The sequence below is a fragment of the Ictidomys tridecemlineatus genome, chromosome 3 (assembly GCF_052094955.1).
Source record: "Ictidomys tridecemlineatus isolate mIctTri1 chromosome 3, mIctTri1.hap1, whole genome shotgun sequence".
In the NCBI taxonomy this organism is placed as follows: Eukaryota; Metazoa; Chordata; class Mammalia; order Rodentia; family Sciuridae; genus Ictidomys; species Ictidomys tridecemlineatus.
This window is the reverse complement of record NC_135479.1, coordinates 139151542-139166364: the sequence shown is the minus strand read 5'-3', so window position 1 is coordinate 139166364 and position 14823 is coordinate 139151542. Positions and strand designations below refer to the sequence as shown.

Sequence of the window (14823 nt, the reverse complement as noted above, 5' to 3'; positions counted from 1 at the left end):
TTAAAAGTGACCTTGGAGATATTTAGAAGTCACATCTCTCCATGGAGTGAGCCTATAATGGGAACATTTCTTCAGATGTTAAAACTTCTTTATTTGGTGTCCTCCACTGCAAAACAAAACTATGTGTGTATTTCACATTGCAAAGGTTCTCATGCTATACACTAGTTACGTGTCTGTGGCATTAAATCATTGGTTGGCTCATGGTATAAAATTTTGCATTTTCAAAAATGTGTTCAACTATAGCTGGTTCGAGTCACATTATGTCCTTTTGCAACTACTCTCCATACCAGCAGTTTTCAAACATTTTTTTAATAAAACAAAAAAGATTTTCATTAGTTAAAAATTTCTAAACATCTCATTCCCAACATGTTTTATTTATTTACTAGTTATGCAACAGAGAGAAAGTGGAATGAGGACCTCCACATTTTGAAGAAAGCTGCCAACATGTTCTGATGGTTTCATGACAGCAAGACTTGTCCAGAGTTCACAACCCCCATCCCAGCTAAGCAAGCCTAGTGACTTCAAGATTCATGTCAGGGAATTTGGAAAAGGACAGAGGACTTTTGCTTTCTCCTTGGCTCTCCTGTGGGGAAGGGAATGGGAAGTACTTACGCTACTTCAAGCCAAATGATGGGACTTTAAGGGAACCACTCAAAACCATAGGAAGTGTCTACAAGAAAGCAAAGGAGAGGCCTGATGGGAGAGAAATTTCTTGAAAGAAATTGAAAGCATCCTGAGGTATGGATGAGCAGTTTACATGATGACTGTAGCCCACTGTGGATCCAGAGATCCGTGGAGATTGGAAGCTGAATGGATCTGCCTGTAATGAAGGACAAAGAAAGAGATCAGAGGTGGGAGCAGCCTGCATTGACTCAGGCAGCAGAGCAAAGACACTTGGGTACCCATCAACCAATAGGATGGTCCAGAGGACTATGAGCTCTGAGGCACCTGGAGGGTGAATGCATTAGCCTGTTTTCCATTGCTATAACAAAATGCCGGAAGCTATGTTCTTATAATGAAAAGATGCTTATTGAGCTCACAATTTTGAAGGCTGAAAATCCAAACAGCATAATACCAGCTCTGGTGAGGGCCCCCCTGGCTATTTCCACATAATGGCAGATGGCATCATGGTTGGAGCCCAAAAAAGAGGGAGAAATCCCATGGTGAGATAGGAAGCTAGAAAAAGAGTCAGGAGTGAGGCTTGCTTTTTATAGCAACACTCTCTCAGAGGAACTAACTGGGATCCCACATGAGCTACATTCATCCTTCTGAGGGCAGCACCCCATGACCCACTAGACACCACTTCTTAAAGATCCACCACCTCTCAATACCACCATAGGGTGGTGATACATGTAGCTTGGGGGACACACTCAAACCATATACAAACCATAGCATGACTTATGGAGCCAGTGAGATTCCAGTGGTAAAAATATAGGAGGTGAATGTTGGGAGGTGGTAAGAGGCTATTCAGAGAGCACATTGCTAGTGACAGGGACCAGGAATTCCATGTGGGTCTTCATGGGGGCAGAGAAAGATGGAGCAACATTTGCAAATCACACAGAAATGTGACTCTGGAAACAGAAAGAATTTGGTGGATGCCCACCTCAACTGAAGACACTGATGGCTGAATAAAACAGCACGATCCCACAAGACTTGGCCCCTTTCCCTTTTCTCTTTTTTTTTTCCAAATGGCCCTCGGCTCTGTGCTCAGCTTGGGGAGCTGCAATAGGAGGGGACCAAAGATATGAAGAACAGATAGAGGGAGGGCAAAGAACAACTCTTGGTCCCCTGCTTCCTATGTCAGGTCCTCATGCCTTGGGTCAGGCCTGAGCATGGGAAGAAAGTGTGTTGAATTCAATGTGGGTTTGAAGTTTTGATTTAGACTGGCCTAAACTTTTTTAATACTTGAGAAATGCGACCATTGTGTAAGCTGAAATGACCAGAAAGCTAAGGTATCTGTCCAAGAAGTCATCAAGGATAGGAAAGCCTGATCCAAAAACCATGTCTGAAGTCAGGTAGTGGGAAAATTAGGAAATTATTTTCCGCTTGTACTCTACAAATATTACTCCACCTAATAAGCTGACTGCATTAAAAAAGAAACCCAAAATTCCTTCCTTCCATCCTCTCTCCCTCTTTCCTTCCTTCTCAGGTAAAAAATCAACACAAATGCTCATCCTGATGTTATGTATCTTCTTGTGCTCCCCTAGATCCTCTCCTGCAGCTTTTGGGTGAGCACTCACTTTGAAGACCAGGACTCCACACCTGGTACCTTTGAGTAGGAAGCAGCCTGGTGATTCTGTGCAGACCAGAGCCTCTGGAGACCAAGCTGCTCTTCCGAATCTGAGCAAATGTTCAGGAAATGCACAGCTGCTCACTCAAGCTGCCTAGGCTGATCACCTGTTCATTCATTCAGCACATTTCCTGCCTGATCTCTTGTGTCAGGCTGCTCAGCTCTGAGAGTCACTGGCGAATGAAATAGACATCATACCCATCCTTGAGAAGCTTATAATTCAATCACATTCGAAAAAACACCATAAAAACATAAATAAATAACTACAAACTCTGGTCAGTGTTGTAGCAGTGGCTGTAAAAAAGAAGAAGAAGGAAGAAAGAAAAAATAGTACAATAGTAAAGGATAACGTGTGGTTGGAGGGCGAGAACAGGGGAGAATGTGTGCTGGCAAATCTCTAAGCTGCTCAGAAGCTAAAATGTACAAAAAGAAAAGCTAGTCGGGGTGGTGGTGCATGCCTGTAATCTCAGTGACTCGGAAGGCTGAGGTAGGAGGATCCCAAGTTCAAGACCAGCCTCAGCAACTTAGCAAGACCCTGACTCAGAATGAAAAATAAAAAGGTCTGGGGATGGTAACGTGGTAACATGCCCCTGAGTTCAATCCCTGGCAGAGAGAGAGAGAGAGAGAGAGAGAGAGAGAGAGAGGGAGGGAGGGAGGGAGGGAGGGAGGGAGAGGAGAGAGAGAGAGAGAGAGAGAGAGAGAGAGAGAGAGAGAGAGAGAGAGAGAAGAAATTTACTTAAAAGATAATTTCACCTAACAAGCATTTTCTGAGAATCTAGTTTGAGTATGGAAACAGGCCAGCCAGTGCTGCAAAGAGATAGATTTAGGGACGTTTAAGCCAGGAGCATCTTGGCCAGAGTCCCTGGTACTTAGGAATCTCTGAGCATGTCTGAGCCATTTGGGGCAGGGCAGTGAGTGTGCGTGCCCATGTCCTCCTGTCCCTGCAGTGTCTGGGCTGGGAGCAGAGGCTCAACAGAGCTGGAAGAAGGGGTCTCAAAGGATGTCACAAGGATGATTTAGCTGTCTCCTTTAGACAAGCAGCCACGTGACATGAGGCTTCAGCTTTCGGCTGCTGACTTCCTGGCTCTTTTGCTTCCACTTCTTGGGCTAAGGTGTGAGTGAGAATATTGGGTCCCTATGTCATGCTGGACAGCTTCCTAGGTGACTTCAGACCACATCCCACCATTGGACCTTCGCCACCTCATGGGGTAGGCCTTGTTGTCTTCGTTTCACAAATGAGGGACCCTGGGCCTTTGACTAGTGGATCCCTAAGCCCATACTCCCTGCAGAGCCAGGGGTCAGATGCCCATTTGTCTCACTTTTTCCTTCACCCATGTGCCTCCAAACAGATGCTGGCCACTGAGCATCTTGAGGGCTGAGACTGCTGAGATCTTACATCCCTCTTGCCCCTAAATTGTAAGGAATGCAGTCATTCATTCATCCAAAATAAATATTTACTGAGCGCTAGTTAAATGCCAGGACCTACACATGTGGTCATTAACTATTTGGCAAATGGAAGAAGGAAAGAGGGAGGAAAGGGGGAAACCTAGCTGGGGAGGAGGCTGGGTGTGCACTGGTGCTCAGCAGGAGGGCTGGCCTGGGGATTGTGGGGCTCTGAGGAGGAGGGGCAGCAGCACTGGAAGAGAAGCCCTCCCCTGGGAACCATTCCTTGGCTCTGGCATTGATTGGTTGCCTGACATTTCCTCTCTGGACGTAAGTTTTTACAGAACTTTCTGGAGCTCCTCAGGTAGACTTTTTGGCAGGGAATTTTGAAAGCCCCATCAATGGAGCAAGCCCTTCCTTTCACTCGTGATCAGCCATTCACAGGTGATCAGCCTAGGCAGCTTGAGTGAGCAGCTTGGCGTGGTCTGGGTGAGTTCTCCTGAGGAGGAATGACTTTTTCTGGAGCAGTAAATGACTTCAGAAGATGAATGCATGAAGTTTTCTCTTTCTGTGTGTGGATTTAGATTTGAGCACTTGCTGTGTGAGAGGCACTTACACATTAACTGTGGATTGATTGATTGATTGGTTGGTTAGGGGTAGTGGATGGAAATCTGAACTCAGTTTTTAAAATCCTGGGTGATTCTGAGCAGTGACTTACTTTTCAGAGCCTGAAAGGTGCAGATCATTATATCAGATCAATCAAGGACTGGAAGGAGACAAGTGCTGTTGGTATTCCTCCAGATTTTCCTGGGTAATTCAGCCAGGATTGAGAATTACTTATTTATATGGTTTTATTCCCATTGAACTGGGAACTGGGTGTCCAAGATTCCTAGCACCAGGTCTGTCCTATAGAAAATTTGATAAATAGGTTTTATTATTGTTGTTATTGTTTTAAGCAGTACTGGGAATAGAGAGCCCAGGAGCTCAAACATACCATGCAAGTGCTCTACCACTGACCACACCCCTACTCTAAATACACACATAAATAAATAGCACTGATTGTAGCATTTGCCAGTTTCCTGATGTAAACACTCTCATCATGTCCATTTGCCCTTATGAATGGCTTCACAATGACTCAGAAGATTCCTGGGTATCCAAAGTCACTCTCCCAAGCCTGCACTGGCTATCTTCAGCAGAGCACAGCAGGGGAATGAATGAGTGGAACACATGCATTGTTTGGGAGAATGTTCGTGGCTCTTTCTCCTCTTTTGATACTAACAGCAATCCAATGAGGAAGGTAGGATTTCCTGTTTTGCAGATAAAAAAAATTGAAGTTCAGAGAGTCTGTGATTTGCCAGGGCCACACAGCTTCTGTCTGTGGTGGAGTTGGGTCTCAGAAAAATCCAAGCTCTTTCTCCTATCATGACTGCTACTTAACTTCCAGAGGCACTTATGTAGGACACACAATTTCCCTGACTTGGGGGGAGGTGGGAAGAGGAGGATGGATGATCTCATCTGTTCAGCAAAAGCCCAGGACACTGCATGGGATGATAACATGAAGATGGTTCATCCAGCCTTGATAGTGTCGGTGAGCATTCTCAGGGAAGAGTCTCTCCGGGGAAAGATTATTAATTCATGATAAGGATAAAGCAGACTCATCTCTTGCTTTTTTTTTTCTTTCCTTTTTGGTAGGGGCAAGGGGGGTACCAGGGATTGAACTCAGGGGCACTCGACCACTGAGCCACATCCCCAGCCCTATTTAATATTTTATTTAGAGACAGGTTCTCACTGAGTTGCTTAGCACCTCACTTTTGCTGAGGCTGGCTTTGAACTCATGATCCTCCTGTCTCAGCCTCCAGAACCACTGGGATTACAGGCGTGAGTCACTGTGCCTGGCTTTATCTCTTGCTTTTTAACGTGAGCTTGAATTATTGTGATAATTAAGCTCGGCGGTTAAGGGCATGAGCTGTGTGGTGTGAGAAGCTGTGTGATCTGTCAAACACCAGGAGCAGCTGGATGGTACAGGCAAGCACAAATGCCTAGTGAGAAGGCCTCCTGCCACAGTATAGAGAGCAGTGTCTGCTAAGTTGGGCAGCTTAGGGCACAAGGATGGGTAAGAGCTATTCTCTGACTGAAAGCCTCTCTTTACCAAATAGCAATGCTGTGTCTCTAAACAATGGAACATGCCCCATTCTGTATTCAGGGATTCAGCAAGAAGTAGTGTTGGAAGAAGGCACACATGCATGACCCTCATGACATCTGAAATATGCCATTGGTCCTGCAATGTGTCACATGCTCAGAATGGGTTCATCAAGATGGGAGGTGGATTGGGGATGATTCTCTTACATTGTCCCCATTCTGTGGTGACTTAGATGGGTGCTTGCAAGAGGACCTGGGGGAGAGGAGTGCCCAGTGGACATGGATAAAGCAAAGGGTCCACAGAGAGAGTAAATCTATGTCCTCTCAGTCCTGACAAGTCAACCTTTGGAAAGTTGGCCCGAGATGACATTTCAAGGGAAAAATTCCAGAAATGTATGGACATACAGGAAGTGTTAAACACATTAGAAGACTTCTGGAGGTCCATTTTTTTTTAACTTTAAGATTTTAAAAAAGTATATGAAATAAGTAATTACAAAAGATTTACCTCTAGACCTTTGTTATTTTGTCTAGCATTGCTCAGAAGAAGTCATGCAGTGTCCAGGGAGAAAGTGGGTTCCAGGGAGCCTTTGCTGAGCAGTCCCTGAGCCCTGAGGGCCAGACCCTCTGCTGACTACATTACCTCATTTCATCACCTCATCAGTAATGCGAAGCAGTCACCATTATCCACATTTTACAAGAGAAGCAAGATGCTCAGATGTCCCACCCAGGAGGCAGCAGAAAACAGTGGAATTAGAACCTAACTCTGCTTGCCCGGCTCCTTGGAGCCCAGTGTTCGGAGCACAGGCAGCTCAGCTTAAACCCAGACGGCTCCTTCCTTGCTCCAGGCAGAACAATTCTTTAATGTACCCATGCATATTGCATTATTGACACAGAATGAGGACTAAAATTAATTATGTACTATTGCTGAGCCCTGCATGGGGCCCCTGTGAAAGGCAGCTTGCTATAACAAGAAGATGAGCAGCTTTGGAAAGAGAAGGTCCCGCATTCACGATCTGCTGGTCAGTTGTATAGTTTGAGGCAACTTAACCTTTCTGATCATATTTCTCTTATCTACAAAAGGAGTATAATAATCCTACAAACTCTCCTTGATAGATTGCTTGTGAGGATTAAATGAGATGAGAGCACAGTAGATGTTGTGAATATTAGCATGATCACATATTCTTCATAGAACTAAGCTTATGTCCATAATGCATCCAACACAACCACATAGTCTACAATTTTGTTCAAAATGGACCTTGAACTTTCATTATCACTATCTTCAGTGATATTCTTTCTCTCTTTTTGAAAATAGAACTGCATTTGCCACTTCTTTTTAATTTATTCTTATTTGTTATATATGACAGCTGGATGCATTTTAATTCATATTACACAAACAGAGCACAATTTTTTATGTCACTGGTTATACACAAAGTAGAGTCACCCATTCATGTACTCAGGGAAATGATGTCCTAATGTCAAGTGCTTTTCTTAATTCTCAAAATATCCTCTACATAACTTTATTAAGTCACCCTGGAGCTTGGGACTGTATTCTCTCCCTATTCATGGGACATGAGAGCAAAGGCTCTGAGGGAGAGGGAGGGGAAATATTTTGTTTGTTCACTTGTCCTATGTTATTTAGCATATGCTCCATATGATACTATGTTATTATTACATACAAGTCATTTAGCATTAACAATGTGAAAAGCCCAGTCTTTGCCTCTAAGTAGTGCACAATTTAGGGAAAAACAAAACAGAAAGCAAAGCAAACAGGGTTACACTCCTGAAACATGGTGCCTCCAAGGAAATATGGCATCCGGGGATGGAGACACGTCCTCTTGTTTGGGCATTGCTATAGTCTGGATGTTGACTATCTCCCGGAGGCCATGAGTTAAACTTTGACCCTCAGCGTGGTGTTATTGGGAGGTAGGGCTTTATGGGAAGTTCTGAGGTCATTGGGGGCATGCCAATGTGTTTAACACTTCCTCGAAAGGAATATGGTACCCTATTTCTCTTTGTTCCTTGACTCTTAATGCAAGTGGTTCTGTTCCACTGCATACTCCTTCCAAAGCTATGGGGCCAACCAGTCATAGCCTGGAACATCCAAAACTGTGAGCTGAAATAAATCTTTTCTCTTTATAAGTTAGTTATCTCAGGTTATTTTGTTATACTGACAGAGATTTGACTAACACAGGCATCATGGAGGAAGAAAAATTTGGACAACTGACTTAACCTTTCTGGAATCTGGAAAACTTTGTTAACCTTTAGGTCAACTCTGAAGAGTGGGTGTGGTTTGGTGGAGATCCAGGAAGAGGAAGGGCAATCAGAGTTTATGGAGAAATACACAGGATATGACAAGGATCTGTCTGTCTGGTTGGAGCTTATAAGTTATGCGAGAGGAAAATGAGGTGATTTAGATGGGTGTCAAAGTGCGAAAAACTTTGCCCATCAAGCTATATTTGACACTGACCTAGGATTTCTAACAGAGGAGGGACCCAACCCAAAGAAGCTGTCAATTAGACGAGATGGAACCTTCTGGGAAGGCTGCTAGTGCAAAGGTCATTGAGTAGGTGAAAGAGAAAAGGTTGAGAACTGAAGTGGCTAGAATTGCTGCAAGAGAGGTGACCCAGACAGACACCTTCTAGGATGAGCCTTATGAGTTCCTGACTGAGATCTGCCAGGTGAGACCTTGCTTATTCTCTCTGAGGTTCAGGTGCCATAGCTGGGAAGTAAAGAGGTTGGGCCAGAAAGTGATTTTTTCAGTGTCTCCAGCCCTGGCCTCTCATATCCTCCTCATATTTTGTCCTTGTTCTCCAAGCTTGCTGGCCCCTGTGGTGGGACAAGGAGGACTGCTAGGCCTCCCTGCCAAGCCACTCCTTCCCCTCAACAGCCCCAGTCACATTCTCAATAGCAGGTGGCTTTCCTTTTGTAAAACCTCACCGAGGCACCCAGCTAATCAAATCATTTGTGTTTGCTTTGACTTCACAAACTTTCCCAGAACCAAATGATGCCAAAACAAAGAAACAGATCAATGGGGCAAAATAATAAAGCCCAATAACACATAAGAATATTCTTTTATTGCAAAGGTGACATTTCAAATCAGTGAAGAAAAGATAAATTCAATAAGTGGGCCTGAGGAAAATGGTTATTTTGGAAAAAGTAATGTTCCATCGCTACCTCACGCTCCACCAGTATTATTAATTCCAGATGGTGTTAGGAGAGAAATATAAAAAATGGCCATGAGAAACATTACTCTTGAGACAGGAAACACCTTTTTTACCATGACCGAGGCAGTTAACAATAAAGGAGAGAGGCAAGAGGAGAATGGGAAGGACAGTAGAATTAATCAGACATAACCTTCCTAGCCTTGTATTTGAATACATGACCAGGATAGCTCCACACTGGGCACAACCACAAGAATAGAATCCTAATTAGAATAAGTTATACTCCATGTATGTATAAAATGTCAAAATACATCTTCTGTAAAACTAAAAAGGACAAATAAAATTTTAAAAAAACAATAAAGGCAGAGATTTAAAAATTTGGCTACACAAATATTTAAAACTGCATCCCAAAGACACCAAAACCATTTGCTGGTGTTGCAGCATCCCTTTGGGGTGTATCTAGGACCGGAAGGGAAGCTATTTCTAATCACCTCGACATGACATGGGTGGACCATGGGCAGAAAAAAGTGAAGAGAACTAGCTTCAAGGAATCTTGGGCAGGAAAGAAGCTGTGCCATAGGCTGTCAGAAAGGAACCCTGAGAGTAGTTGCCTAGGGAACCGTGGGTCCCTTCCTGCCAGGGCTGCCTGCCCCTCTGCCCTGGGGAGTAATCTGCAGAACCTGCTGGCCTCCCTGCCCCATGGCCTGGAGCGTGAAGGCACCGCCCAGGAGGGAAGTGAAGACCTGCCATGCTACGGTGTGCCTGCCACAGCCTGAGCTGTACACCAGCTGACAGGAAAGAAAGGGTCCACCTCCCCCTAGAAGGAGCAGTGGCCCAGGGAAGGTGTCCTTGGGCCACTCCTAGCAGCCTCAAGAGCTTGTCTTTCCTGTTCTGTCCTTACTGCCTGGTGTCACAAGGGAGGGATTTAGTGTCACACTGCCTTCCATAGTCCATGGCTGCATGCCAGGCCTCAGTGCCCACAAGAAACACGATTCTACCTGCTCTAGGGAACAATGGGGCAATGAGCCTTACAGAGCTCACCGATGAGTGGCTGGAAGGCTGCAGCCACAGCACATGGCAGTTCCTCTGAGCCAGAGATTCCTCCCTGGTTGCTTTTCCCTTGGGGACACTGAGAAGGAGCCCCAAGGCGCCCTGCAGATGGCAAGCTCCTTTTATGGTCTCCTTTCCCGCCCTAGGCGGCCAGCCTTTAGGAATAGTAGTCTGGGAGTAGCGCTGCCTGGACACTGCGCTGACCTCAGCAGAAAATTCACTGGTGGCAATAGATCCTAGCCCATAATGGAGAAGTTTCTAAATGACAGATTATATGCGGGCTAGCCAGTTTCTGGGAATAGAATTCATGTTGTACCCACAGGTAGAATTTACACATGCCTGGGTTCACCTAACAAATGGGAACAGTGATCCAAGGAGAGTCTAAAGGCAGAAAAGGTGTTTTAGTCAGCTTTTTCACTGCTGGGACTTTAAAGACCTGACAAGAATAATTAGGGGAGGAAAAGTTTATTTGGGGGGCTCACAGTTTCAGAGGTCTCAGTCCATAAATAGCCAGCTCCATCCCTCAGGGCCCTGTGATGAGGCAACCATCCTGGTGAAGAGTGTGGTGGAGAAAAGCCACTCAAGACATGACAATCAGGAAGCAGAGAGTCTCCACTCACCAGAAACAAACAAAATACATACCCCAAAGACTACACACGATGCCCACCTCCTTAGCCTACCCTACCTGCCTTCAGTTACCACTCAGAGGACTACTTCATATATTGGGTTAAGGCTCTCATAACCTAGTCATTTGATCTCTGAATGCTTTTGCATTATCTCACACATGAGCTTTTAGGGGAACACCTAAAATCTAAATCACAACAAGAGGTAAGGAGTCCTGGGGAGAGCATTCTTCCTAAGGAAAGAAGTCAGGCATATCAGGTTTGAGTGGGTGGCAAAACCATTTTCTGGAAGAGATGAGCAATTCTCAGCAGTAGTTGAGGCTCGGATTCGGGTCCCTGTTAGATTCAGGTCCCTGTTAGATTCACACCTGAGCTCCATGGAGAGCTTAGACCCTAAGTAAAAACAAACTCTGGACCATCCCAGGCTCATGCACAGAGTGTATTAGTTAGGATTCCTCATCATAGTTGGCAAAAACGGATTCTGACTGATTGAAGCCAAAAGGAATGTTGTGAAAGGATATCACGTAGCTCACACTATGGCCAGCCAGGAGGACTGGAACACTAACAGAAACAAAAGGTCACTCTGCAGCTGGGCACAGCCACAGAACCAGCTTGGAGAGAATACCACTACTATCTCCATGCCAAACCCTTATTTCCCTTGTCTTTGTCATTAGATATCACTACCATCCCCATCACCACCATGACACCATCTCTGTCACCACCATCATCACCATAGTCACTGCCACTACCGCCATCACCACCACCATCATCACCACCCCAGAAAGAATTTGCCCCTGCTACTGCTTCATTGTGATCACTAGCTTTTGATTCGAAGTCCAAAAGGAGTGAGGTTGATTCACCCTTGGATATCCTGGCCTCAAAAAATGACTGGGAAAATGAGCATCTATCCTCTGCAGCTTCCAGATTTGTAGAGGAAATTATCCCAACAGAGGGAGGTGAAGAGGGAACAATGAGACACTTGCTGCCCAGCCTCAGAAGAAAGAAGAGGAGGAAGAGAATAAATAAGACAAGTCAATTACATTCTCTAGGCTTTGTTCTCCTCTTCCATAATGAAGGTCCAAATCTCCTGGGTCATGGGAGGAAATAGGTCTTAGATTCCATTGTCCACTGTAGTGTAGACAAGTGGAATGAACCATCATCACCATCACCATCACCATTACCATCATCTTTATCATGATCCTTTGGGTCTCCTGAATCCCAGCACAGTGCAGACTGGCAGAGTTAGCAGAGAGCTCCATCTCCAACACAGTCTTTTCCCAACCTGTGCTTTCTCGCCCTCAGCACTGCTGACATTTTGGACCAGATTATGCTTCATTGCCCAGGCTGCCTTAACCATTGCAGGATGTTTAGCATCTCTCCCCCAGGTGCTCATCAAACTTCCTCCCCAGTTGTGGCAACCAAGAATATCTCTAGACATTGCCAGATATCCTCTGGGGGATGCGGATTTGCCCTGAGGTGAAAACTATTGCTCTAATGTCATCCCCAACTTTCTCTCTTCCATAGCCGCCATATTGTCCTGAGATGAATACTTTCACAGGCTCAGGAAGAGAGTGCCTCAGTCCTTCTGCAGCCACCTGAAGAAACAGGCCTGGACTTTCCTGGTGGTGAAGCAAGGTTCTTGCCAGGAACATGCAGAGTTCTAAAGAGTCCCTCTTTATTCCACTGATGGAGGCAGGGAAGAGGGAAGGGATGCCTTGTGCAGTCTAGTATTTATGACTCATTGCCCTGCACAACCCCACCTCTAGGGCTTCCCTCGCTTAGCTCGCTTTTCTGAAGGCCCTTTCCACTTGCCCCAGACTTACCCCTTCCTCCTTTCCCTGAATTGGCCAGCATCTTTCTCTTTCTCTAATCTATGTTCTACCCCATACTGTGGTGTAGACAGTGGGGTGCACTGGGGTAAGCCACAGCCCACACTGAGATATATTATAAGCAATCACCCCAGGAGGGTATTTGTCAGAGACAGGAAGGAAGACAGTGCTCCTTGGATCACAGCACGCTTTTTAAAATTAGGGCCCTCAGAAAAGAAGCCCAGATTACTCTGTGAGGTTTTATTCAATGGACTCCAGGAACCGTCTTTTCCTAAATTGCTCTTTCCCATTTGCTGTTAGAAAACATGGGGCTGAATTTGTGGTCAGCCACAGCGTACATATTTTTATTTCTGGTTCTCCTGGTTTAGTCTCATTCATGGCCCCTTTTATGCCCTTGACCTCATTTTTTTCTTTAATTCCTTCTTTTAAATTATCTGCCCTTGTTACATTTTATGTATTTCTCTGGCACATAACAAGGTCAAAATAAAAAAGAAAATGGATGTAGATAAAGTATAGCCTCTTTCATATGAGAGCCATGTGTTTTCATGTCTCGTTTTTCCCTCAATTGATGTGAACCTCTTGAGAGCAGTTATGTCAGCTCCATTTCCTTGCTCACTTCCCCCACTCCTTCACTCCATGCTCAGCATCCAGCCCAATGCCCATCACCACCGACACTCACTCAGGACTTGAAGCTCTGTTGGTGGGTGATTCTGTTAGGCACAAAAATATTCTTTCCTTCTTTTTCCTTATCTCGTCTCATCTCATCTCGTTTCCTCTCCTCTCCTCTTATCTCCTCTCCTCTCCTCTCTCTCCTTTCCCTTTCCCTTCTCCTTTCTTCCTTCCTCCTCCTTCTCCCCTCTCTCTCCCCTATTCTTGAAGATACAGATGCAAAGGAGGAAACACGTGCATGTTACAAAGAATTCCCCACAGGTCCTTCAATGTATCCAAGTTTTAGGAGCTTCTAATAGGCATGACTGGAGTCCACGGTGTGCATACTAAAGGGTGGCTCCAGCCCAAAGAAGGATCAGTCAGGAGCTTTGACCCTGAGTAGAATCCCGGGACCCTCTCAGTGACCCTGGTCTTATTTTGGGAGGTTATAGGCCAGGCTTGTCAGCTCACCATCTTCCCTCTGAAACCACCCTGTCTTTTCATCTTGATCTAGCAATCCTTGAACTCTGCTTTCTCCTGCTGTGTTACGTGGAGAATGTCAAACTCTGTGCTCAGTGAATATTAGTTGAGTGAGTAAATCCCATTCGACTTCCCAACTCTGCCTGAGCTACATTGAGCAGTTATGATTATCATTGTCATCTTTATAGATGAGGAGGGCGAGGCTTAGACATGTGAAATCTGTAAAATCTGGACTAGAATTGATAGATAAAGCCAAGAAATCCTCTGCGGGTGCAGAGGGGTGTCTATTAGACAAAGCCCAGGCCTCAGACCCTGCAGATGTACCAAAGACCCCACCATTGCTTCAGTTTTTAAATATTCATTTTTTTCTTGCTTTTATGGGCAACACCCAAGTATACAATTTAACTCTGTGTTAGGCACAGTGAAGGCTGTAGAGATGTATGCCACCATTCTTTTTATTTTTATTATTATTTGTTCTTTTTAGATACACATGACAGTAGAGTGTATTTTGACATATTATATATACATGGAATATAATGTATTCTAATGAGGATCCCATTCTTGTGGTTATACATGATGTGGAGTTACATGGGTTGTGTATTCACATATGAGCATAGGAAAGTTATATCTGATTCATTCTACCATCTTTCCTATTCCCTCTCCTTTTCCCCCACTCCACCCTGTCCAATCTGGTGAGCCCACCCACCCTCTTCCCTCCCCCTCCCCCCTGCCTATTGTAAGTCAGCATCTGTATATTCTGTATATCGACAGAATATTTGGCCTTTGGTTTTGGGGAATTGGCTTATTTCACTTAGCATGACATTCTCCACCAAGTTCCCTCCATTTATTGGAAAATTCCATGATTTCATTCTTTTTAATAGTTGAGTAGTATTCCATTGTGTATATGTACCACTTTTTCTTTATTCATTCATCTACTGAAGGGCACCTAGGTTGGTTCCATAGCTTAGCAATTGTGAATTGAGCTGTTATAAACATTGATGTGGCATGCCACCATTCTTGAGCAGCTCAGATTCTAGCAGGAAAGCAGACCTGAAGACAAATACTCAAGATGCAGAGGGTCAGCGCTCTGGTGGCAAGTTTCTTTACCTAACACTTCCAAACCTGCGTGCAACTCCGTTGCAGCGATTGTCACATTGTATTGTCAATGCTTTGTGTCTGTTTCACTACCAGGTTATGAGCTCCTTGAAGTAAAGGGTGAT

General features: G+C 44.8%; 1 long non-coding RNA gene across 1 annotated transcript in view; it reads right to left on the bottom strand.

Moving 5' to 3' along the window:
- Positions 1-358: 358 nt before the first annotated feature.
- LOC144375872 (uncharacterized) overlaps positions 359-14823 on the bottom strand; it is an 81624-nt gene continuing 67159 nt past the window's right edge. The window contains exon 3 of the long non-coding RNA XR_013435725.1: positions 359-820. This is a non-coding gene — a long non-coding RNA (uncharacterized LOC144375872). The remainder of the gene's footprint in view (positions 821-14823) is intronic.